The following is a 27,760-nucleotide window of genomic DNA, read 5'->3' on the forward strand; positions in this document are numbered from 1 at the left end:
TTCATATACTGTTGTAAAGAATATTTAACAGCATGGAAAGGCAATCATGACATACTGTTAGGTGAAAGTACCCTTTAAAAAACTATCAACAAGGGGGCACCAGTGTTAGCTCAGTTGGTTAAACCTCCAACTTCTGCTCTGGTCATGATCTCACCATTCTTGAGTTCGGTTCATGAGTTCAAGCCCTGCGTCGGGCTCTCTCCTGTCAGCTCAGAGCCTGGAGCCTGCTTCAGATTCTGTGTTTCCCTCAATTTCTGCCCCCCCCCGCCCCGACTTGCACTTTGTCTCTCTCACTCAAAAATAAAAAATAAGCACTAAATTTTTTTTTTAAATCATCGATAGATACAGTATAGAACATAGGAAGAGGACACACACTGTGTTGGCCGGTCTCTAATTTTTTATCACGTCATAGGAAATTTATTGTATGGTCACACAAAGAAGAAAGGGAAGGCAAGAAATGTCTCAGCACTGACACAGCCAGACCTCACAGAGAACTGAACCCCCTGCTAACTGTTCAAAACTGTGATATTGCTCTGCAAGAGGTAGCCAGATACTCCAGGGACTGACATTATGTAATGAATGCAGCTTCTCTCAGCCTCTCTGCTCTCTCAGTGTCTTTCTACTGCTCTCTGTGTCTCAAATTCAAAACCTAAATGTGAGGGTCTGATTCAGTCAGTCAGTCATCACCCAATATGGAGCCCCTGCACTGGGAAGAGCTCTTAGGCCAGGCCATTTCATGGCCAGTGGTCTGATCAGCCGATAGATAGGTGCCTGTGGCCTTGATCCAATTAATTACTCATGTGCAGGGTGGCATGATCACATGACACAAAACTGGAATGCACACATCAGGCACTGCCATGGCTGCTCCTCTCAGAAGCCACTGAAAGCATGGCTACCCTCAAAGACTCATGTCTCCTCTCCAGTACATTCATCAAATAATATCTGCTTTTTTGCCTAAATGGTGAGAGAGATATGAATCCATTAGATTTGGCTCCCTGTGACAGAAAACCAAAAATCATAATGATTTAAATACATGGTGGTTTATTCTCTCTAGTGGAAGAAGTCTGGAGATGGGCAGTCCAGAGCTGATATGGCAAGCCACAAAGTCATAGGAATTCAAGAACTTTCTAACTTTTTGCTCCTTATACCAGAACATAGTACAGAAGTCATTGTTTCTGCTAACCAATAGTCTTTTCTTCTATCATTTCAAACCTGTGGTAGGATTGCACTTCCCTCCTTCTTTGAATTTTGGTGTGGCATGATAAAGGATATTGTGTAATCAACCAACAAACATCTTACACAAAACATGACTCACTTTTATTATACTTCACTTTTATTTACATTTTCCTATTTTTTTCTGTAAGACCTGTAGCAATTTCATATAAGAAAAAAAACACTGGCAACCTCTCATTTATCCATTAGGACAGCTGAAAGACCACCTATTTCATGAAGGCTCCCTTTATCAACCAGTAGAAGCCCAGTCTCCCTCCTATGAGTTCTCTTTAAATCTTAAATCTTGCTTGTCATACCCCCCCCCATTTTTTTTTCACATTTGCCTGTGTTATAGCTACCTATGTGAGTGCATGCCAGGTCCCCTACCTGATCATAGTTTCCTTGAGGGCAGGGTCCAGCTCTTATTCTCTTCCATCTTCCAAGACATGGTTGATGCTTGGCATGTGTTCTATACTGGAAGAAGAGAAAGAAAAAAGAAAGAGAGAAGGCTGTTATCAAATACTATTTATTTTGAATTTCAAATTGAAACAGAAATGAGCTAATCCTTCCTCCAGAGTAAACACATTAAGGAAGTACCTAAGTGCAAGACACCAAGTTCAGGTCCTTGACAAAGAGAATAATTTAGACAGAAAGCAAGCTCCACAGGCATTCAAGAGGTAAAATGATGCAACACAAGCAGAAATTTATGAACTGGTTGAATTTAGGTATGATCAAACTTAGGAGGCACATGGACAGGTTGTGCTGGCAACCGAATGTCATGGAGCATGGCACATGACTGTCTTCTGGAGTATACCAGAGCCTCCCTCCACACTGCCCAGGCATCCTAGTTACCTTGTACGTGAAACTTCTTTATAACTAAGGGCATGGTATTCATCAGTGACTGAAGATCCTGAAATATCATCTAAGTAAATATTCATACAAAATTCTAATATACAACAAAGAGTGCTGTGGGAAGAAGCTAATGTACTGGCATTACCCTCTAGGCAAAAATATTTTATTTAAAAAAAGTTTTTTAATCTATATTTATTTTTGAGAGAGAGACAGAGAGACAGAGTGTGAGCAGGCGAGGAATAGAGAGAGAGGGAGACACAGAATCCGAAGCAGGCTCCAGGCTCTGAGCTGTCAGCACAGAGCCCGATGTGGGGCTTGAACTCACTGACTGCAAGATCATGACCTGAGCCGAAGTTGGACTCTTAACCAACTGAGCCACCCAGGTGCCCCTAGGCAAAAATATTTTAAAGGAGAAGTAAGAGGGGATTGAAAATGTTCTGCATAACTGAAGCAGGGAAAGGGATCCTTCTTCTGTAATAGGGATCCAAAATAATAAGTGTGAGTTAACAGTGTGCACTTGTTACATGTGCTATATACAATGCACTATGGTACACATGCATTGGCTCATTTTATCCCTACAATGTCCCCATGTGATGGATATTGTTTTAACCCCTATTTCTAAAATGCAAAAACAAAGGAACTCAGGGATTTGAGGTGATTTTTTACACTAATGTTACCATTTAATGGTCTCTCTGTATGTATACCCTGTGTCAGGTGACTTTGTGCTCCTCTCATCAAAGGATGGAATCTCTTTCCCCATTCCTAGGGTCTAGGCTGATCTTGTGACTTGCTTTGGCCAAAATAATTTTACAGAGGTGACAATATGCTGGTTCAGAGCCTGTGTGTTAAGAAAACTCGCATGTTTCTATGATCTCTCTTAAAGCTTTGCTACTGCATGTGAAAACCTGGGGTAAGCCTGCTATCTTATGAGAGGAACATGGAGAAGAGCTGAGTCATGTTACCTGACTCGCCAGCCCCCAGTTGACCCACCAGCTGACCACAGGCACATAAGTGAGCTTTGCCAGGATCAGCAAAACCTCCCAGCCAATCTCTAGATTCTTGAGCAAAAATAAATGTTTATTATTGTGTGTCACTGAAGTTTTGCAGTTGCTTGTTAAGCAATATTATTGTGGCATTATTGTAGCTGGTAGAAGGAGAAATAAGCAGTTTCTTCAAGGTCACTCAGCTGGTAAATGGCAGAGCCAACATTTGAACCTAGTATGTCTACCTTCAGAGGCTGACATGCATGGGGAAGACCTGAGAAAGAAAAAAAAATCACTTAGTAAATCTTCAAAGCTCCTCAGGATCTCCAGTCTCCAAGTCAGAGGTTCTGTGCTCAGTCCTGAGGTTCCAATTAACAAGTCCACACTTCTGGACCCTGGGTTCCTTATCTTTTATTTGCCTCCAAAATTTTATTTAAATTCCAGTTAGTTACATACAGTGTAATATACAATGTAATATTGGTTTCAGGTGTAGAATTTAGTGATTCATCACTCACTTATAACACCAGTGCTCATCACAAGTGCCCTCCTTAATGCCCATCACCCATTTAGCCCCTTTCCCCACCCACCTCTCCTCTTGTAACCATCAGTTTGTTCTTTGTAGTTAAGAGTCTTTCTTGGTTTGTCTCTCTTTTTCCCCCCACTTTGCTCATTTGTCTTATTTATTAAATTCCACATAAGAGTGAAATCATATGGTATTTGTCTTTCTCTGACTGAATTATTTTACTTAGCACAATACTCACTAGCTCCATCCACATTGCTACAAATGGCAAGATGTCATTCTTTTTTACAGCTGAGTAATATTCACACACACACACACACACACACACACACACACACACACACCACGTCTTCTTTATCCTCATATCCTTATCTTTAAAATGGGCATGATAATACTTCTTTTAATAAGATTCCTGTTAGGATCCAATGAAATACCTGATGTGAAAGCGTTTCATAAATGGCTATGCAGATGCTGACTTCACATTCTCTACTACTGCCAACAGCTCTACAAGCCAAGACTGCTCTGCCTGAAGGGGCTTTTCTAGGAATTCCTCTGCTCTACTCCTGCTTAATTGTGGTATGAGTGCACCTGTGGAGGACAGGGTAGTCGATCCTTTGTCTTTATAGCATTTCCCTTCCCACAGCAGGAAATATTTAGCTGAGTTCTAAATGAGAGAAAAGGAAAGGAAGGGGGAATAACTTAAGCTGCTAGCAAACTCACAGCAACCCTTAATGGTGATTTAATGCTGGGAGATCTAGCTTGCCACAAGATTGTGACAGGACTGTATTTTGTTCTGTCGGGGTTAGGTGAATGGTAGAGTGGCTGTATTTAAAGGAAGTGGGGAGAGGGTTGTAGAAGGGCCACAGATCATGTATCTCAGAGCATGGTCTGGATTATAAGCAGAATTAAAGAGACATGGAGACTAGGAGATGTCTCAAGAATGACTTTTGAGGTAGGGTGTTTTCAAGGAAGGATAAAAAGGAGGGTCAGATTATGCCTAACTTGCATGTAATCCTCTTAGTTCTAGACTAAATTCTTCCTTCCTGTATGTAGCCCCAAAACCCACTTGGGCAAAGCCTTTACAGAGATCATGTAGCTTCCCTGATGGTTCTAGACATGGTCTTAGTGTCCAAAACTCAGGATTCAAAATTATGAAGTGTCTGTACTTGGCTCCTGTTTTCATCTTTTATACATCTACATACTTTAAAAAATGTACTATCATTTAATGTTTAACCCCAAATGCTACCTAGTTTTATGTACATACCAGTCTGCATTCATGTACTCATTCATCAAACACTATTTGTACCCATCTGTTATGTGCCAGGCTCTATGCTAGGCCCAAAGGACACAAAAATGAATGAAATGAGCTACTTGCCCTCAAAAAGAGCTCAGCCCATTAAAGAGGCATAGCTAGGGGTGACTGGGTGGCTCTATTGGTTAAGCATCTGACTTCAGCTCAGGTCATGATCTCACAGCTCGCGGGTTTGAGCTGACATCGGGCTCTGCGTTGACAGCTCAGAGCCTGGAGCCTGCTTTGGATTCTGTGTCTCCTTCTCTCTGACCCTCCCTGCTCATGCTCTGTCTCTATCTCAAAAACAAATACAAAACATAAAAAATGGGGGAGGAGCCAAGATGACGGAAGAGCATGGAAGGTTTTTTTTTGTGTCTTGTGTCCATGAAATACAGCCAGACCAACACTAAACCATCCTGCACACATAGAAAATAGATCTGAGGATTAACACAACAACCTGCACAACATGAGCCACAGAATTCAGCTGGTATGCAGTGCAGAGAGGCGAACTGGGGGAGACAGAAGCTGCAGAGGGCAGGGAGTTGCTTTTGAGGATGGAGAGGCGGGGTGTGGGGGCGGGGAGGAGGAGAGGGAGGAGAATACAGGAAAAGCTGAAAGGAGAGGGTTTAAATTCCATTAAGACTTTATAAACAGGCAGAATGCAGATTCTGAAACTCTGCAGGTCCATACATGGTGGTGCTCTGGTGGAAAGGGCTAATCCCCAGGAGCAGAGTGAAGTCCAGAGGTCTTAGGGGCACATGGGAAGAGCCAGTTCCCCTGCTGGGAAGACACTGGTAGAGGCTGTGTGACTCTCCAAAAGGCAAAGGTGCCAGTGGACCCAGGAGAACAACCACATTCACTGGTGCTGGAACAAGGTCACTGGGGGTGAAGCCTGGTGCCAGATGCATGTTGTGATTTGCCACCATCCCTGAAATGCTGCTGCTACACAATAATGTGCACTTTTTCTGGAGTGGGCTGGCACCCAGCCACAGTCTCTGGACGTCGGTAGCAGCATAATACCACAAACATTCAGGGTGCGGCCTGCACCTGGCCATTGCTCGGGAGATCCTACTGCAGAGGCACAGAATGCATCAAAGCTGCAGTCCCTCAGAGATAAGGGGTCAGGAAACACAGCCACATCCGAGATAAAACTCAGTAGGGAGGTTCTGCCTGGAGCTTGCCTACGGATGGTGTAAAAGCGGGGAGTGGATGGAAGCCAAAGACAAGGGATGATTGTGGGATTGCTGATCTGGGAGAGCGCAGTTCCAATACTAGAAACCTGGTAGCTGGGTGATGCCATTTTCACCACTCCTGTGCACGCACATACGCACCTATGAGTGCCACAACACTCCACCCCAGTAGGCTAGCAGTGCCATCTAGAGGAGAGCAGAGTTACACTAAGCCCCACCCAACTGGGCCAACCACGCTCTTCAGAAACACAAGTCTCTTCACCTGCTTAGTTTATGGACTATAAAGTGCTTAATAGTTTGACTTCTAGGGGAAAACAAAGTGATTTCAGTCATATTTCAGTCTGTTCACTGGTCCATCTGTTTTCTTTTTTTTTCTTTTTTCTTTTTTTTTCTTTTTTCCCTTTTTCGTTTCTTTTCTTTTTCTTGAATATAGAAAGAGAAAAAAATCATTTTTATTTTCAATTTTTATTAAAAATATTTTTCTTTAATTTTTTTCTACTATATTTTTCACTTTTGTGTAAATGTTTTCAAATCCTATTTTACTTCCATCATTTCATTTTACTTGACTGTAGTGTATTCACTTTTTCAAATTTTCAAATGATTTGCTTTTATTTTCCTTTTCCCTTTTTTCTCTTATGTATCAAGCCCCTTTCAACACCCAGGCCAAAACACACATAGGATGTAGAATCCTTTATTTGATTTTCTTGTGTGTGTGTTTGTATTTAATATTTTAATTTTAATATATTGTTGAATTTTAATTTTTTTAATTTTAATTTTTTTTACCTCATTAATTCCTTTTCTCCCTTCAAAATGATGAAATGAAGGAATTCACTCCAAAAGAAAGAGCAGGAAGAAACGACAGCCAGGGACTTAACCAGCATAAATACAGGCAAGATGTCTGAACCAGAATTTAGAATCACAATAATAAGAATACCAGCTGGAGTGCAAAGTACGTTAGAATCCCTTTCTGTGGAGATAAAAGAAGTAAAAGCTACTCAGGATGAAATAAAAAAACACTATAACTGAGCTGCAATCTGGAATGGATGGCATGGTGGCAAGGATAGATGAGGCAGAACAGAGAATCAGCGATATAGAGGACAAACTTATGGAGCATAATGAAGCAGAAACAAAGAGGGAGATAAAGGCAAAAGAGAACGATTTAAGAATTAGAGAAATCAGTGACTCATTAAAAAGGAACAACATCAGAATCAAAGGGATCCCAGAAGACTAAGAGAGACAAATAGGGGTAGAAGGGTTATGCGAGCAAATCATAGCAGAAAACTTTATTAACCTGGGGAAAGACAGAGACATCAAAATACAGGAAGCACAGAGGACTCCCCTTAGATTAAAGAAAAACCGACCATCAATAAGCCATATCATAGTCAAATTCACAAAATACTCAGACAAAGAAATATTCATGAAAGCAGCAAGGGATAAAAAGTCCTTAACCTACAAGGGAAGACAGATCAGGTTTGCAACAGACCTATCACAGAAACTTGGCAGGCCAAAAAGGAGTGGCAGGATATATTAAATGTGCTGAATCAGAAAAATATGCAGCCAAGAATTCTTTATCCAGCAAGGCTGACATCCAAAATGGGAGAGATAAAAAATTTCCCAAACAAAAATTAAAGGAGTGTGTGACCACTAAACCAGCTCTGTGGAAATTCAAAGTGGGACTCTCTGAGGGCAAAAATGAATGAATGAATGAATGAATGAATGAATGAATAAATAAATAAATAAACAAATAAATAAATACCAAAAGCAACAAAGACCAGAAAGGACCAGAGTACACCACCACAAACACCAACTCTATAAGCAACATAATGGCAATAAATTTGTATCTTTCAGTACTATAAATGTCAATGGACTAAATGCTCCAATCAAAAGACATAGGGTAACAGAATGGATAAGAAAACAAGATCCATCTATATGCCCTTTACAAGAGACCTGCTTTAGACCTAAAGACACCTTCAGATTGAAAGTAAGGGAATGGAGAACCATCTATCATGCTAATGGTCAACAAAAAAAAGCCAGAGTAGCCATTCTTATATCAGGCAATCTAGACTTTAAAATAAAGACTGTATCAAGAGAGGAAGAAGGGCATTATATCATAATTCAGGGGTCTATCCACCAAGAAGACCTAACAATTGTAAACATTTATGTGCTAAATGTGAGAGCACCCAAATATATAAATCAATTAATCACAAACATAAAAAACTCATTGATAATACCATAATAATAGAAGACTTCAACATCCCACTCACAGCAATGGACAGATCACCTAATCAAAAAATCAACAAGGAAACAATGGCTTTGAATGACATCCTGGACCAGATGGACTTAACAGATATATTCAGAACATTTCATCCCAAAGCAACAGAATATACATTCTTTTCCAGTGCACATGGAATGTTCTCCAGAAAAGACCACATACTGGGACACAAATCATCCCTCAACAAGTACAAAAAGATCAAGATCATACCATGCACATTTTCAGACCACAATGCTATGAAACTCGAAATCAACCACAAGGAAAAAGTTGGAAAGGTAATAAATACTTGGAGACTAAAGAACAGCCTACTAAAGAATGAATGGGCTAACCAAGAAGTTAAAGAGGAAATTAAAAAGTTCATGGAAGCCAATGAAAATGATAACAACACAACCCAAAACCTCTGGGATGCAGGAAAGGCAGTCATAAGAGGAAAGTATATATAGAAATCCAGGCCTTCCTAAAGAAGGAAGAAGGATCTCAGATACACAACCTAATCTTACACCTTGAAGAGCTGGATAAAGAACAGCAAATAAACCCAAAACCAGCAGAAGACAGGAAATAATAAAGATCAGAGCAGAAATCAATGATATTGAAACCAAACAACAACAGCAACAACAACAACAACAACAACAACAGATCAAAGAAACCAGAAGCTGGTTCTTTGAAAGAATTAACAAAATTGATAAACCACTAGCCAGCTGGATCAAAAAGAAAAAGGAAAGGACTCAAATAAAATCAAGAATGAAAGAGGAGAGATCACAACTAACACAGCAGAAATAAAAGCAATAAGAGAATATTATGAGCAATTATACACCAATAAAATGGGCAATCTGGAAGAAATGGACACATTCCGAGAAACATATACACTACCAAAACTGAAACAGGATGAAATACAAAATTTGAACAGATCCATAATCAGTAAAGAAATCCAATTAGTAATCAAAAATATCCCAAAACAACAAGACTCCAGGGCCAGATGACTTTCCAGGGAAATTCTACCAAACATTTAAGGAAGAGTTAACGCCTATTCTCTTGAAGCTGTTCCAAAAAATAGAAACAGAAGGAAAACTTCCAAACTCTTTCTGTGAAGCCAGCATTATCTTGACTACAAAATCAGACAGAGACCCCACTAAAAAGGCGAACTACAGACCAATTTCCCTGATGAACATGGATGCAAAAATCCTCAACAAGGTATTAGCCAACTGGATCCAACAATACATTAAAAAAATTATTCACCACAACCAAGTGGGATTTATACCTGGGATGCAGGGCTGGTTCGATATCCACAAAACAATCAATGTGCTCATCTCATCAATAAAACAAAGGACAAGAACCCTATGATCCTCTCAATAGATGCAGAGAAAGCATTTGACAAAATACAGCCTCCTTTCTTGATAAAAATCTTCAAGAAAGCAGGGATAGGAGAATCATACCTCAAGATCAGAAAAGCCATATACCAAAGACCCAATGCTAATATCATCCTCAATGGAGAAAAACTGAGAGCTTTCCCCCTAAGGTCAGGAACAAGACAGGGATGTCCACTCTTGACACTGTTATTCAACATAGTATTGGAAGTCTTAGCCTCTGCAGTCAGACAACACAAAGAAATAAAAGACATCCAGATTGCCCAGAAGGAGATCAAACTTTCACTCTTTGCAGACGACGTGATACTCTATAGGGAAAACCCAAAAGACTCCACCAAAAACCTGGTAGAACTGATTCATGAATTCACCAAAGTTGCAGGATATAAAATCAATTCACAGAAATCGGTTACATTCCTATACACCAACAATGAAGCAACAGAAAGAGAAATCAAGGAATCTATCCCATTTACAATTGCACCAAAACCCATAAAATATCTAGGAATAAATCTAACCAAAAAGGTGAAAAATCTATACACTGAAAAGTATAGAAAACTTATGAAATAAACTGAAGAAGACACACAAAAAAAGGAAAAAAATATTCCATGCCCCTGGATAGGAAGAACAAATATTGTTAAAATGTCAATACTACCCAAAACACAATCTACATATTCAATGCAATCCCTATCAAAATAACACTGGCATTCTTCACAGAGCTAGAACAAACAATCCCAAAATTTGTATGGAAGCAGAAAAGATCCAGAATAGCCAAAGCAATCTTGAAAAAGAAAACCAAAGCAGGAGGCATCACAATCCCAGACTTCAAGCTGTACTACAAAGCTATAATCATCAAGACAGTATGGTACTGGCATAAAAACAGACACTCAGATCAATGGAACAGAATAGAGAACCCAGAAATGGATCCACAAATGTATGGCCAACTAATCTTTGACAAAGCAGGAAAGAATATCCAATGGAATAAAGACAGTCTCTTCAGCAAGTGGTGCTGGGAAAACTGGACAGCGACATGCAGAAGAACCTGGATCACTTTCTTACACCATGCACACAAATAAACTCAAAATGGATGAACCTCACTGTAAGACAGGAAGCCATCAAAATACTCAAGGATAAAGCAGGCAAAAACCTCTTTGACCTTGGCCACAGCAACTTATTACTCAGCATGTCTCCAGAGGCAAGGAAAACAAAAGCAACAATTAACTATTGGGACCTCATCAAAATAAAAATCCTCTGCACAGCAAAGGAAACAATCAGCAAAACTAAAAGGCAACCGATGGGATGGGAGAAGATATTTGCAAATGACGTATCATATAAAGGGTTAGTATCCAAAATCTATAAGAACTAGTCAAACTCAACACCCAAAAACCAAATCATCCAGTGAAGAAATGGGCAAAAGACATGAATAGACACTTCTCCAAAGAAGACATCCAGATGCCAACCAACACATGAAAAAATGCTCAACATCACTCATCATCAGGGAAATACAAATCAAAACCATATTGAGATACCACCTCACACCTGTCAGAATGGCTAACATTAACAACTCAGGTAATAACAGATGTTGGCGAGGATGCGGAGAGAGAGGAACTCTTTTGCATTGCTGGTGGGAATGCAAGTTGGTCAGCCACTCTGGAAAACAGTATGGAGGTTCCTCAGAAAATTAAAAATAGAACTACCCTACAACCCAGCAATTGCACTACTGGGTATTTATCCAAGGGATACAGGTATGTTGTTTTGAAGGGGCACCAGTACCCCAATGTTTATAGCAGCACTATCAATTTAGCCAAAGTATGGAAAGAGCCCAAATGCCCATTGATGGATGAATGGATAAAGAAGATGTATATGTACATATACACATATATATACATATATATATATGTGTATATGTGTGTGCGTGTATACACATATCCACAATGGACTATTACTCAGCAATCAAAAAGAATGAAATCTTGCCATTTGCGACTACATGGATGGAACTAGACGGTATTATGCCAAGCGAAATTTGTCAGTCAGAGAAAGACAAATATCATATAAATTCACTCATATGAGGACTTTAAGATACAAAACAGATGAACATAATGGAAGGGAAGCAAAAATAATATAAAAACAAGGAGGGGGACAAAACATAAGAGACTCTTAAATATGGAGAACAAACAGAGGGCTACTAGAAGGGTTGTGGGGGGGGTGATGGGCTAAACGGGTAAGGGGAATTAAGGAATCTACTACTGAAATCATTGTTGCACTATATGCTAACTAATTTGGATGTAAATTAAAAATAAATAAATAAATAAAAATAACATAAAAAAGGAAATTATTTTTTTTAAAAATGAGGCATAACTGGAGAATGGGGTGAATCTAAATTTGGGAAATCAGAAACTGCTTCCTGGAGGAAGTGATGCTCAAGCTGAGGCATGAATGATAAGGAGCCCAGGAAGTGTATAGTGAGCAATGAGCCTGAGCAAAAGCACAGAAGCAAGAAGCAGCAGGTGTGCCGTAGAACAAGGCGGTTGCTGGAGAACACAGGGAGGAGTACAGGGGAGCTAGAGAGAAGCCTGGAAAGGCAGGTCAGGCAGATTATGGGAGAGGCTTTAAGCCATGCTAAAGAATCTGCAGGTGCTATAGAATCAGCAAGTGCCTTAAACAGAGAAGTGGAATGGTTTGGTCCTCGCCACCTTCATAACTTGGTTGCTCAGACCAAAATTCGGAGTCAACCTTATACTTTTCATCATTCATTTTCACTGTATATCTAATCCATTAAATAATCCTGTGGATTCTAAAACCCAGCCACTCATCTTCCCCATGCCTGCCTCTACCCTCCTCATTGTCCCCATGACCTGTCACCTGAGACTGTCTCCTCATAACTCCCTGCTTCCATATCCTATGATTTCCCCACTGCAGAGCCATCTTTTCTAAACATAAATCAAAACCCATCTCTTCTCTGCTTCCATCTTTCTGATGGCTTCCTGACAGATAAAATCCAAGCTCCTCATCATGCCCTAAAATGCTCTATGTGATCTGGCCTCTTCCCACCCCTGTGAGCTCAATTTCCTTGCACATCCCTCCCTGCTCAGCTCTGCTTAGCTATGCTGGAGCTCTTGCTGCTCCCTCAACAAGGCAAGCTCACGACCATCCCACCACTTGCCCTTGAGTTTTTTTTTTTCTCAGTTTTCCCATGATCCTCTCTCTTTTATTCAGATCTGTCCTCAAACAACTCCCCTTCAGACAGTCTTTATTAAGCATACTACTTTCCCCACCCCTACTCCCCACTACTAATCTCTGTCCTCTTATCTTGCTTCACTCTTTTTTTTATAATACTTATCAAAACTTTGCTGTGTAGATGCTGCTCTTATTCTTTATCTCTTCTTCTATAATGTTACTTTCTTATTTGCTACTCCCTTATTCTCTATCTTCCTTTCTAGAATTCTCTATTCAAAAGAGCAAAAACATCCATGTCTATCTAGTTCACCATGTGCCCGTGTCCTAGAAACATTATCTGAGCTCATAGGAGGTGCTAAAAAATATTTGTGAAGATAGAGTATACAGAAAATTAGCATGTTTGAGGCAAGATGATGAATTATCTTGTGGACTGGTTGAGGTATCTAAAAATTGGTCTCCATAGGTGGATTCAATCTTTCATTAACCTTCTACATCCCCATGTTTCCTCCCAGATCCTGAGAGCACTTTCTAAGGTCTTTAAAAAGAAGAGCTTTACCTCTATAAATCCCACCTACAGAATAGGAGTATTGAGATTCCTGTAAAAATTAGTTGAGAAGATCAAATAGGAGAAGTGAAAACTACTACCTAGAACTTGATGACAAATTTGACTCCCAGGAATAGATTATTACAAGATGTTTGAATTCAGTGAATAAAAAAATACCATAGAGACTAATTCTTATTCTTTCTTGTACATCCTCAGACCCCCACCCCAGTGCCCAGATAACAGCATCTGCTATCTGTTGATTTCACAGAAAGCAAACAGCTTTTGCTCCAGAGTTAGGCACATCTGGGATTCCCTGCTTGCTAGAACCATAAACTGCCAGGATACACTGATTCCCTGACTGACCTCCAAGATGAGGGAGGATTACTCCTTCCCATCTTACTGGTCTTCTGCTCCCAGACCTCCATTCTTGTGATCATAGTAATTTTCTTAATACTTCATCTTGGCTACTGCTTTTTAGAATATGTTATTATAGGTGCATACATATCCAGGTCTCCACCCCCATGTTGACACTTTCCTAGGCTGAGGTCAAATTCAGGTACACTCTTCTTTTCCAATTACACACACACACACACACACACACACACACACACACACACACACACACACAACTTGTCTTGTTAGAATATATCCTTTTGAAAAAGTAGGAGCAAATTACCAGCATTCTCTGTGTGAATGTTGATTTTTTTAACTTAATAGAGCTTATAAATTATTTTTATCATGACTTATACACAGAAGACAATTTTTTTCATAGTAAGGTACCCTTGAGATTACTTAATAGGCCTTCTACCAATGAGTATTTTGGTTACTTCTAGGTTTTCCTATTCAAAAGTCACTGCACATGTGTGGGCATGACTATTGAATGACGTCATACACAAAGACTGACCTATGTAGGTATGCCACAAATTTTGATTTCTGTTGCTAAAAAATCTGCACCAATTTACATTCCAAGCAATAGCATATGCGTATCTGTTTCCCCAGTGTTATCAAGTTTTTCCATCTTCACAAATCTATTAAGTGAAAAATGAAATCTCATTTTTGAAGATTTGTATTTCTTTAATTATGAATAAGGTTGAACATTTTGTTAAATGCTAAAGACATTTATGTTTCTTTTTCTTTGAACATATTGTTAATATCCTTGATTCATTTTTCTTTCAGTTGGTGATTTTATCTCTTTATTTGCAGACACTGAATTAAGGAAATTTAGTTATAGCATAGTATTTTTTCCATGTTCAATTTTAAACATTTTATGTAGTCAAATTTGTCAGTCATTTTTTTGTGTATGGTTTTGGGGATTTATTTCTTCTTCAGAAATATATTTTGTACTTCAAGATTACAAAAGTATTCTATCACATTTTCTTTTAGAGATCTGTATGGTTTTTTTTTTGTTTCCTTTTTACAATTAATCCATGAATCCATATGGAACTGTGTTAGTTTTCCACTGCTGTATAACAAATTACCACAAGTTTAGCAGCTTAAAACAACACACATTCATTATCTCACAGTTTCTGCAGATCAGGAGTTGGGCATTATTTAACCGGGGCCTTTGCTTAGAATTGTATACACTCTGATCAAGATTTTGCTAGAATTGTGTCTCATCAGAAGTTCAATTGGGGAAAGATCCACTTCCAAGCTCTGTCAGACTGTTGTCCAAATTCACTTCCTAATGCTATAGGATTCATGGCATCCTCCTTCATCAAATCCAGAGAGAGAGAGAGAGAGAGAGAGAGAGAGACTCTAGCAAGACCTTACACCATTATGTAATTACACATATGTGATCACATACATTTCACCTTTTTCACGTTACAATGGTTAGAAGAGAGTCACTGATCCTTCCAGAGGGATTACACAAAGCTAAGAATACCAGGAGCCAGGGGTCCTGAGGACCATTCTATTTCTGTACTCGACAACCTCTTTTTGGTGAAAAGAGTGAGGTAGGAATAGACATTTTTTTAAGATTAGCCAAGTTCTCAATATCATTTATTAAATTACCTAACTTTCCCCTAACTGATTAGAAATTTGACTTTTTCTGTTTTCCTTAGAACGATACAGTTTATATATCTCAAACTAGGTCATTTCTCCTTTCCTCAAGTACAGCATCTGCAATACTGGGAATACAGTTTGTCAATTCCACAATCAGCTTATTGGGTATAAAAAGAGCACTTATCATGCTTTCTCCCCAAAGTCAGTCACCATTGTCAGTTTCTGTTATATTGTTTCATATATATGTATATTTATGTACCTATTCATATTTATTTACATACCCATATCTATCTAGCTATAGATAAAGTTGAAAACATAAAATGAAGAAGGTCCATTCATTATCTCATTCCTTTCCTCACAAGAGGTGCATATTTGCAACACAACCTCAGGCAAATCCAGGTATATGCTAGGAAACACTAAATCCTTTGTAAAACCAACAGCTGACACTAATCACGCTCATAAATGAGACAAACTCAGGACCAACAAAAGGAAGTGGGAAGCCAACAGAAGACAATTTTTGAGGATATGAGCAAATCCCAAAGAAGATGATATAGATAACAAAGAATAGACAGTGTAATAGGAAAACCCAGCTGCTAGCAAGTGCCATATACTTAAACTGCCATGGTATCCACTTGGTCCTTTGTGTGTAGGATCCTGTGAGTTTGATAATAAAAATTAATAACTTCTGGGACTGTGTCCTATTTCATATTGGAGTCTGTGACCATCCATTGAAGCCAATATAATTGTCCCTCCGGAGCAGATGGTAGAAAGATGATGAAGCACATACTAGCCATGTCATTTCCTAAAAAAATGTCCATCTTCTCTATGTTATGGCAACCCGTCCCTACCCTGTCACTACCGTTTTAGAAGAGGTTATTTCCTGTGGATTAGAAGTTGTTGTTGTTTTAATTACATTTATTTTGAATGGGGAATATACACATGTGGTAAAAAAATCAAATGTTGCCAAATATACATGAAAAAAAAAGTAAGTCTGCCCCTATCCCTGTCCTTAGTTCCCCAGGCGCCATCTCTTTCCCAGAGGGAGCCACCACTGTTATCTTTTCCTTTCATGTTCTTCCAGAGATTATATTTTACATATCATTCTATATTTTATTTAAATCTAGCATAATTTGTGTGTGTATATATATCATACATCTTGTGTTGTACATATATTATACATATGTATTATACTATACATATATATATTATATATATATCACACTTTAAATAATAAAACAGTAGCATGCTTTACACCATTTTCTGTGCTTTTTTTCTTTTTTTCTTTTCTTTTTTTTTCTTTTACTTAATGATGTATCTTAGCATGTGTTCCATATTAGTACTATAGAGTTCCCTTATTTTTAATTTTTAATAGATACCTAGTATTGTTTGGATGTAATATAATTTTTATAATCATTCCTTATTAGTGGATATCTAGTCTATTTCCCATCTTTTGCTTTTAGAATAATGCTTTAATAACTTCATACTTTACAATACCATTTTAATTCACAATCCTTTTAAAGATCAGCAAGAGATTACTTATAACATAATGTACATTGTTTCTATCATTTATTACCATCTACCAAAAAGTTGTACTCTACTCCACAGCAGTTGTCAAATTGAAGTCCAAAGCAGAGGTTCAGATGACAGCCACTGGCTAAAACCAATATAAAGACATGTTGTGTTTGATCCACATGATTATTTTTCCAAATGGAATGACTTTTCAGAGTTAGAATGGTCAGAATTGTGATGTGATTTAGAGAAATCACATCAAAATCAAGATGTTGGGTGTCTCTTGAATAACTAAATACTCAGCAATACTGGACTCACTGCTTGTCCAATAGTAGTTAGCTGGAGCTGAATAAAAGCTGTTGAATTCAGGTATGGCATGCACTTCTCCAGTCCACCATATGACCCAGATGGGAACCAAGATTGTCCTACATCTTTGAGGTTGCATCAGTTGTCATTTATTATCATACATTCTTTATTTTTCCCTCTGTAGCAGAGTTGAGAAAAAAATGAAATGTTTTTGTATCCAAGTGTCTCCTAATAGTAGGAAAACAAAAGAAGTAGACCCATACTCACCACTCACTCCCTGTTGCCTCACACCCAGATGCTTCCTCACTCGTTTACATAACTAGACTGGATTCTCAAAGCATTTGAGTTTGCAATCCTATGTTTAAAATAACCAGACTCAAACATATTTTCAGTAATAGTCCAATATAGACATACTATCTATCCTCTTTATTTAAACCCTCTATCCATTTGTCAACTTTTTTGACAGGTTTGACCTAGAAAAGATTATTTTTAATACCATTTCTTAAAAACAAAAACAAAAACAAAACCCGAGTCTGTCCAATGGACTTTGCAGCTAAAGTGGCCAATCCATTGATTCTGGAGCAAGAAGAGCAGCTGGCAAAACTAATCAGTGTTGGGCATTTGCATTTTTTCCCTTTTTAATGTCTCCCCTGGTGCTGGGAGATTGGTTTTCTATGTTGGAAGAAGGGCACCACGAGCAGCTGCTGCCTTTCAGTCTAGTGCATAGTAAAGGAAAGAGCGTGGTACAGCATTCATCTACCAAATATCCCAACAGGTTAACCAGTTCTGGAGCAAGGAAGTCACAGCTTGCTTTTGAAGGTTCTTTGTATTGAGTATAATCGATTTTATGTTTCTGGGAATAAGATGTCTCTCCTCAAATTCCCTTTCTCTCTCTCTCTCCCTCCCTCTCTCTCTCTCTCTCTCTCTCTCTCTCTCTCTCTCTATATATATATATATATATATACACTCTAGGCAGTAAGATGATGCTTCTTAGGCTTGAGAATCTCCTGTTGATGAGAGGCTGGCCAAAAAAATATTAAATACAAGTATGAACTTGAAAAAAGTAAGTATATGCATGCTCCTAAAATGAGGCATCAATGTGATGCTTACTGCAAATTATTGAGTGCTTCCTAATGAGTGCTTCCAGACATTGTGCTCAATGCTATACATGCATTATCTCATTTAATTTTCTCAATACTCAAAACACATGTGCTATTGTTAACCCTGTTTTATAGATGGAGAAACTTAAAATAAAAAAAAAATTATAGTGGTTTTCACAAGAACTCTAGGCTTGTAAAAGACAGAGTTGATATTCCTCTAGGCCTTTCTGATTCCCTTGTACCGTACCTTAGCTAAACCCCTGGAAAGTTTCCTTCATAGAATAAGCACTCTATAAGGAGGTTGCTGTTGTATTTTCAGTGAGGACCACTGAGTGTATTCTCTTTGGAATATAATGCTTCTGGGGATAACCATTCAAGGAAGAACATTTTCATCCTACTTTTTATGTAATTTTTCCCTTCCTTATCTTTTCCACAAGAAGCAATCTGCTATTGGCCCCTTTCTCCTCAAACAATTCACAATTGAAGTAGCTACACTATGACCTCACTTCTATTCTGAAAGATCATTTCTTTTATTAGCCACGTCTCTTCCTGGTACTTGTGGGCTCTCCTTGATGCCCTAAAAAGTTAAGTCACTATTCACTAGCTCTTGCTGCTGGCGGCATACCATTCACTGCACCTACTTGGTCAGAGAGCCATACCTAACCCAGGTCACCTGTTCTCTAATCCGTGAAATTTCAAGCTTCACACCCCATTTCTCTCAAAAAAGATCTTTAGTGACACTTTTTTTAAAAAAAAATAATTACTCTCAATTTATATATAATAAAAGACCCTCTTTGTGGTGTACAGTTCTGAGTTTTAACAAATCCACACAGTTGTATAGCCACTATAACAATCAAGATAAAAGCACTTCCATCCTCCCCCCATAAATTATCTCATGCTATCCCATTATTATCACCCACCCTAACTCTTAAATCCTGCCGATAGCTGATTATTCTCTGTCCCTATTAATTTGTCTTCTTCTATAATGTCATATAAAATGCAATAGTACAATGTGTATCCCTTCAAATCTTCTTTCACTCAGCATAATGCACTTGAAATTCGTCAGCGTTTAGTCCACTCTTTTTTTACTGATAAGTAATATTCCATTGCATAGATGTTCCATAGATTGTTTTTTTTTTTCCAGGCAACAGACAGCTTTAATGATTTCTACCAACACTGTGTACTGTGGATTGGTAAGATCCACTTTATTTTCCGAATTGGCAGGCTGCCTACTATTCCTGCCAATTCTTTGATAACTTCTTCTCTATTCATGTTGATGTTATTTCGAGATTTATATACAATCTGAAATGTCCCTTTGTTTGGAGCTTTAAACCAGGGTTCCAAAAATGTTTCTGCATATTTTTTCATGTCTTCTAAGAAAGCTTTGCATGTGCCCGAAATAGGTAACATTCATAGAATAACCCGAGTCTTCTTCTTCTTGGTTTTATACATATCCTGAAGAATGTGATGTACCAATTTCTCAGGTTCTATCCCAAGTGTCCTGATGAAGACTACGTTATTTGCTCCACTCTCCACTGATTGGAATCTTCTCAGCTTCATCTCCGTAGATGCTTTAATGTCACCAACTTCTTTCTTCAAGGCAGCCTCCACATCATCATCTTCTGCCTCACTTCCAGAGGGCTGCTGATCTTTGTAAACTTTTCCGGCCCGTACACGTCGTAGCCGTATTCGTTGAGCAGACTGTAGGCCTCCTCCATGCACTTGTGCTGGTTCATGTTGCAGGTAATGAGAATGCCCTGTAGCCCAGGTTCCAGCTGCGGTGGCCCACTGCCGTCGCCGCGCCGCGCCCGCTTGGCCTGCACATACTGAGCTTTCCCTTTGCGCTTTCCACCACTAGACCGAGGAGGCTGCTGGACAGGGGCCGCCATGGCGCGTGAGAACCAAGGCTAGCGAGAAACAGCTTTCTCCTCTATCCCCGGCTTCCTCACCTCTCGATATTCCATAGATTGTTAATCCATTTGACAGTTGAGGGGCATTTGGATTATTTCTAGTTTTGAGGACTATGAATAAAACTGGTATAAAACTTTGTGTAATGTATTTTTGAAAACAGATTTTGTTTCACTTATGTAAATACCTAGGAACAGAATTGCTGGGTTATATAGTAAGTTTAACTTTATGAGAAACTACCGAACTATTTTCCAAAGTGACTGTAACATGTGCATTTCTGCTAGGAACATATGAGAGTTCCAGTTGTTTCACATCCTTGTCAGCACTTGATATTGTCAAGGTTTTTTGTTCATTTCTTTGTTTGTAGCTGTTTGTTTCTTTGTAACATCTTATAGATGTGTGGCGAAATCTCATCATGGCTCTAAAGCAATTCTCAGCTAACTAATGTTGAGTATCTTTTCATATGTTTATTTGCTGTCCAAATATCGTTTCTGGTAAAGTGTCTCTCAAATCTTCTATACATTTTTTTTTTTTTTTTGGAGAGAGAGAGAGAGAGAGAGAGCACAAGCAGGAGAGAGGGGCAGAGAGAGAGAGAGAGGGAGGGAGAATCTTAAGAAGGTCCCACACTTAGTGTGGAGCCCAAAACTTGATTCAATCCCAGGACCCTGGAATCATGACCTGAGCTGAAATCAAGAGTCAGACACTCAACCAACTAAGCCCTCCAGGTACCCCAAATCTTCTATACATTTAAAAAAATTACACTGTGTCATTTGTTTAGTGATATTCTTATAATTTGAAGATTAATTCAATTTATGTTGATCTGCCTTTAAAATTTAAATATCCCAGAATTATAAGCTTCTATAATAATAATAATAATATATATAATAATAAGCTGCTATAGAGCACTGATAACTTAATATAAATTAGTTCCATACATTCATTTAAAAGACAAAAGCACCTAGACAAAAGCTCATTGTTCTAGAGACTGTGAATACAAAAATAAGCAAACTCAGTCAGCTTTCAAAGAGACTTGTTTAATCAGACTGCTATCCACACAGCCAAATAAGAGCAACACTGTGGTAAAAGGGAATTTTATGGGCTTGAGTTGAGATTAGCATGACAATTTTAGAGCAGTACGCTCCCTACAACAACAGCATTAGAATTGCCTGGAAATTTGTTAGGAATCTACTGAATAGAAAGTCTGTGGAGGGACCATGTGTATTAAAAGTGTTCTAGTTTATTTTGATGTTCAAATTTGAGAGCAAGGAAAACTGCTGTAGATATCTAGAAGATGAGGTGAATGGTGTAAATTTTTGCTCAGGCTCAAGTTTTATATCCATATACTGTTTAGTAGTTTTCATCTTCTGACTATAGTGTTTGACTCGAAAATTTGGTGGGTAAAAATCCCTCATGTACTTCACGGTCAGCATTATAGTCATCAGAGAGTTACTTGGTCCTGTGTGTTAATTCTGAATGCAGTCAGCTGGTCACTCTCAGAGAGGTGAGTTGTCTCCTCACTGCCCTCCGCCCTTTCTAGCTCTGGTCAACTGCAGCAAGAGGGAAAAAAAGCAGTGTATCTTGAGTGAACAAAAACATAGTAATAGGTCCAACCCAGTTTTAACAGATCAATAATCTTGCCACAACACTTCTTTCCTGATTCTAAGAATTTTTCTCTTTATATTTTTGTGGTTGACATTGTTTCTTTTCTAGAAGATTTTTGAGCAGTTACTTCGAGGAGTTACTAATTCTTACCTTGTGCACACTGCTATAGAAAGGTTTCAAGGGAATAAATTTTTTTTCAGAAGAAAAAAGTAAGTCAGAGGCAAGTTATCTTTTTGAAACATTTAACCTAATTCCAGTTGTACTCATTCTCTACTATATAAATTTGCTATTTTCCCAAATGACAAGTATCCACTCAACCTGTGCTATGTGCAAAACTTCCAAAGTATATGCCAACCAAAATCTTGTATATAAATATTCATGGAAGCATTATACAAATAGTCAAAAAGTAATTTCACCAAATGATGAATGGATTAAAAAAAATGTAATGGGGCTCCTGGGTGGCTCAGTCAGTTGAGCATCTGACTTGGCTCAGGTCATGATCTCACAGCTTATGAGTTCGAGCCCCACATTGGGCTCTGTGCTGACAGCTTGGAGCCTGGAGCCTGCTTTGGATTCTGTGTCTCCCTCTCTCTCTGCCCCTAACCCACTCGCATTCCGTCTCTGTCTCTCTCTCAAAAAAAATAAACATTTAAAAAAAATTTTTTTAAAAGATAATGTAACCATCTAATTAAATATTATTTGACCTAGAAAACTGATGAAGTACTGATACATGCTACAACGTGTATGAACCTTGATAACATACTAAGTGAAGAAGCCAGATATAAAAGGTGACAGAGACATCGGTAGAGACAGAGAGCAGATTAGTGGTTGTCAGGATCCAGGGGAGAGGGGAACAAGGAGTGACCAGATTTTCTTTTCAGAATGATGAAAGTGAAAATGTTCTCAATTTAGATAGTGATGATGGCTGCACAACTCTATCGATGAATGTACTTAAAACCACTAAAGTATATAGTTTAAAAGGGTGAAATTTGGGGGTTTTGAATTATTACACCTCAATAAAATGTCCCAAAAAGAAAAAAAAAGTTGAGGGGTTAAGTCTCTTCTTATTGAACAATTTCTCAGTTTGGGTAAGTTTTGTGCAGTAGAGTGGGAGACTATGATGAGCCTTGAATGACCCTGTAGAGAGAACTGAACAGCCACACGATCAGACCTGCACTTAGGATTTATTCTTAAAGTAGCAAGCCTTGTCAGGAGAATGGCTTACAGGTTGCAATGTGGGAGAAGGCCACTGAAGGAATTATACTGTCATTAGTATTTTAAATTAAGATACCATTCTTAAAATGTCCAAATTTTCTATGAGAATCTTAAAAAGTGACCTCCTTTTCACAATCCTCTGATGAAGTATATATAAAACCCTACTGTAGGGTAAAATCTTTCAGCCAATCTATCTATACTCATTAAACTACCATCCTGCTTATTATTGTTTCTTTATTATAATTTAATTGATCATCAGCTCTGATATTATTAGCAACAAATGCATTTTCAACAGGAATTTGCTTTCTAAATCACTCCTCTGGTGAAGGGACCATAAGAGACAACAGAGAGGGAAAACCTGGTGAAGGGTGAACAAACATATGTCCATGAGAAGTCACAGGGATAAAATATTAAAGAAAAGCATGAGAATGGGACCAGCTAAAAGTTTAATCTGAAATTGAAAGTATAACATATTTAAATTATGATTTAGAAGTAAAAACACAATCCAAAAGTTAAAAAATAGGACAATGGAGGGGCACCTGGGTGGCTCAGTCAGTTAAGCTTCCAACTCTCAATGTTTGGTTTTGGTTCAGGTCATGATCTTGTGGGTTTGAGCCCCACATCAGGCTCTGTACTGACAGTGCAAAGCCTGCTTGGGATTCTCTCTCTCCCCCTCTCTATGCCCCTCCCCTGCTCACGCTGTCTCTGTCTCTCTCAAAAAAAAAAAAAAAAAAAAATTAAAAAAATAAAAACTAGGACAATGGATTTAAAAATTATGGCATATCCATATGGATATTATGAAGATATTAAAAATCAAACTTCATATTTAGTAACAGATAAATGATCATAAATTCCACTATAGTTTAAAAAAGCTCAATTATTAATATAATGTGATCTCAAGTATGTATTTGTATATACATATATATAAAATCTTCTCATATATAATTTTCATATATATGTATATAAATATATAGTTTTCAACACAAAATACAGGTATACATATATAAACATATATTTTCTGTTATGAATGAAATAAAATTTTATACACTTATATTTATAAAATATTATACATAAAATAATACTTTTATATGTATCAGTAAAATGCTCAGAAGGATGATTATGGGTCATTTTTATTCCTTTTATTACCAGTCATGGGGCTCTAGCATGATGGATACCCCAACAGGTTGGAAATTAGAGCATTAAAACTGCCCTTTGATGTAGCTCCTTTGGAAAATATGTTGGATGCTTCTTAAAAAGTTAAATGTGAGGAGCCCGGGTAGCTCAGTTAGTTGAGTGTCTAACTCTGATTTTTGCTTAGGTCATGATCTCACAGTTGTGAGTTTGAGCTCCACACCAGGTGTGGAGCCTGCTTAAGATTCTCCCTCTCCCTTAGCCCATCCCCCACTGAAAAAAAAAAAAGTTAAATGTAAATTTACCATATAACCCAGCAATTCCACTCATAGGTATCTGCCCGAAAGAAATGGAAACATGGCCACACAAAGACTTGCACTTAAATGTTCATAGCAGCGTTATTCATAATAGCTAAATGGAAACAACTCAAATGTCCATCAACAAAATATGGCATATCCATACAATAAAACACTATAAAAGGAATGCATGATGCATGCTACAAAACATTATTGTAACCAAAAGAAGCCAGACACAAAAGACCATATACTATAGGATTTTATTTATATGAAATGGGAATGGGAACAGAGATTAAATTTAAATGAGTATTATGGATCTTACTGAACAGATGAATGTGTTATGATAAGCACAACCCAGTAAACTTGATAAAAATCACTCAACAGTATACTTAAAATGGGTAAATTTTCTGATATGTAAAGTACATTTCAATAAAAACTTTTAAAAATTGAATTTTTTTTTTTAAAGATGAGCTTTAAATTAAGTTAGTAGACCTCAGCAGAGATCTACAAAATCACCTTTGGAAGACAGAATGACTCCCAGGCCAACAAGACTTGACGATAACCTGACAACATAGGAAGAAATCTACAGAAGGAATGTGTTATCGAAATGGAGGGTGGGCAGTTTTGGGACTACAAAAAGGGGAGAGATGGTCTTGACTTAGAGAGTATCATTGTGTTGGTGTTTCCATTACTCTTGTCATGAGGCAGGTAGGAGGAGACGAAAGAGGTGGTACTGAAAAGAAAACTCAGCTAAGAGTTAGCTAAACAAGTCCCCAGGCACTGATCCCAGACACCCAGTCCAAGAAAACATTTGTTGGCTAGCTTCTGCAGCCTCGCTGCAGGGTGATGATGCACTGATAAGTGAACGCAAGTCCTTCTAGACTGTGGCTTTGCTCTTGTAACTCAACAAGCTTAAAATTCTGGGTACCATAGCTGTTACTATGAACCCAATTCATGTTAATTCATCCTTGTGAAAAACAGGCTTCTGAACCTATTAGACAGAGAACCTGAGTGTGGAGGGTGGTGAGTTTCCCAGACTAGATGTCTTCCAGGAGAACTGGTCTGAGTGATTGGAGACCTCTTCAGTTTGTCCCCTCTATCTTGATGTGTGTGCCTAGGCCAGAATGTAGTTGGCACAACCCATTGCAAGACAGTATAGCATATGATAAGAATGTAGACTTTGGAGTCAGACTGCCTTGGTTCAAAGCCTATGATACTCCTTAGTAGCTGTGTGACTTTGGAAAAGTTACTTAACTTCTCTGTTTCAATTTCTCATCTACAAAACACATAAAAACAGTATCTTCTTCACGTGGCTGTTAAAATGATTAAATAAGATCATATACATAAAGCACTTAGCACAGAGCTTATCACCTGCTAAACACTGGAACATTAATTATTATACTTCAACTGGCATTCTTTTCACACTTTTCTGTTTTTAATCAATTTTCTTATAATGAATATATGTCATTTCAGTTTATAATCAGAAAATGACATTATCCAAAACACTTGAAATAAATGCAATTTCTGTTTAACCAGAAAAGAAAAAAGAGTAAAGAACAGAGATGGAGGAAGAAAGAGGAAAAGAAGGAAGCATTCAAAAATGCTAATGAGGAACATTTTAGAAGAACAGAATGTTGAAATCCAGGCCTTTCTGTGTAATACAAGCCATCTGGTGACTGCATCTGAACAAGCCTTACTGAGATTTTTCTTGAGAGTTCTTTTGCACTGTTAATTCCACACTTCATCTCAGTGGGCAAATGGGTGGATTTGCCCTGCACAGAACAGGGATAGTCAGTGGAATGAAGCGAGAAAGAATAATCCAGTGAAGAAAGTGAGAATTGTTTAAGGTAAGAGGCAGAAAGGAGCCCTTCCCCACATTCCTCTCCAATCTCTCAGCGTTGGAATCTAAGTCTGTGGTTTTAGACGAGGCTCACACACAATTCAAACCACAGATGCAGTTCCCTTCCCGAGTCCCAAAGGCTCCCAATCAGCCCTCGGCCTTGTGTAGGGAGCTGTTAAACCCCTACCCGTGGTTTAATTAATTTTCTGAGACAAGTGATTGGTTGACATGACAGCAGTAAACATCAAATTCCATTAATTAATGCTGAGACATCAGTGTCTGTGTTGTTCCTCAATTACACATTCAGATGCAGCCCCCTTGTGCTGGCATGAGTTTGGTGTTGAAGCCCCAGAAAGTCCCTCATAATAGAAGGGCCACCAAAGGTGGTGGGGGCGGGGAGCGGGGGGGAGGATGGCATGGGGCACTTACACCAAGATAATCAACTTGGAGAAATTCATACTCCAATGTGCACTCCCCAGAGAAAGGTTTTAGAGACCTAGATGAAAGGATTTAAATGGTTTTGGGTGAGGCATTTTCATTTTGCTGGTGGCCTGGAAGGGAACTATCAGCTTGATGAACACAGAGCTTCCCTTGGGTTCCAAGACACTCTCTTCACACAGGCTTTCCCAGCCTTCTTCCCTTGCCCCCTCCTCATTGTTCTCTTTCTCTCTCTCTCTCACACACACACTCCTTTTTTCCCCCCTAACTACAGTCATCTTCAATTTCATGTTAATTCAGAAGAGAGTCAAAAGGGAACAAAAAGCAATCTTTGCTTCTTTCACTCAAGTAAAAACCCTAAAGGGACCATGACTCCCAGAGAGGCACATGCCTTAGGGCCTGGAGACAAAGCAAAATGTTCTCATGAACACTCAGAGGTTAGATCTTAGAGATAAAGCAATGTGATTAAATCTTGATAGATTTTTGTTTTAAGAGCTGAAGGAGTTGGGATGGGGGAGGGCGGTGCAGCTATTGTTTGCCTGGTTACAAAGAGTGCCCTTGGCAATCCCTGCTTAATCAGGATCTTGATGAGCGTATTTTCCCTCCCAGGACTAAGGCCCAAGGAAGAGTCTATTTGAAGCAGCCTCCGGCCCATTCCCCTGTGGTTGATCCATCCTTTGCCACTTCCCTGGACCCTGCCCTGAGAAACAGCTGTTTCATTATTCCAGCAATCTTATGAAAATTGTTTGTGACTCCAGTTTGAAGATTATGAAAATAAAACCTTAGCCCCACCCAGCCCCAGATTGCAACATGCAAAGATGATCATTGTTAAATGTCTTCCATACCTTTATAGGGAAGTATTATCCCCTTATTCATATATTACTAATCTTTTCCACTTTAAGAATAGAGAAACAAAGACCCAAAAAGTGAAGCTATTTGTCCAAGGTCACGTCCCAAATGAGTTACAGGTCCCTAATAGATACACAGTTTACAGAACCAGGAGGGAACAGAGTGA

The 27,760-nt window shown here is 38.5% G+C and overlaps 1 long non-coding RNA gene and 1 pseudogene across 2 annotated transcripts in view; both read right to left on the bottom strand.

The window, feature by feature from the left end:
• LOC128311044 (uncharacterized) overlaps positions 1-27,760 on the bottom strand; it is a 416,015-nt gene that overhangs the window by 308,620 nt on the left and 79,635 nt on the right. For both annotated transcript variants that reach the window (XR_008288969.1, XR_008288971.1), the window contains exon 2: positions 1,600-1,686. This is a non-coding gene — a long non-coding RNA (uncharacterized LOC128311044). The remainder of the gene's footprint in view (positions 1-1,599; positions 1,687-27,760) is intronic.
• LOC106967660 (THUMP domain-containing protein 1-like) lies at positions 18,233-20,375 on the bottom strand (annotated as a pseudogene).

The sequence above is a fragment of the Acinonyx jubatus genome, chromosome A1 (genome assembly GCF_027475565.1).
Source record: "Acinonyx jubatus isolate Ajub_Pintada_27869175 chromosome A1, VMU_Ajub_asm_v1.0, whole genome shotgun sequence".
Taxonomy (NCBI): domain Eukaryota; kingdom Metazoa; phylum Chordata; class Mammalia; order Carnivora; family Felidae; genus Acinonyx; species Acinonyx jubatus.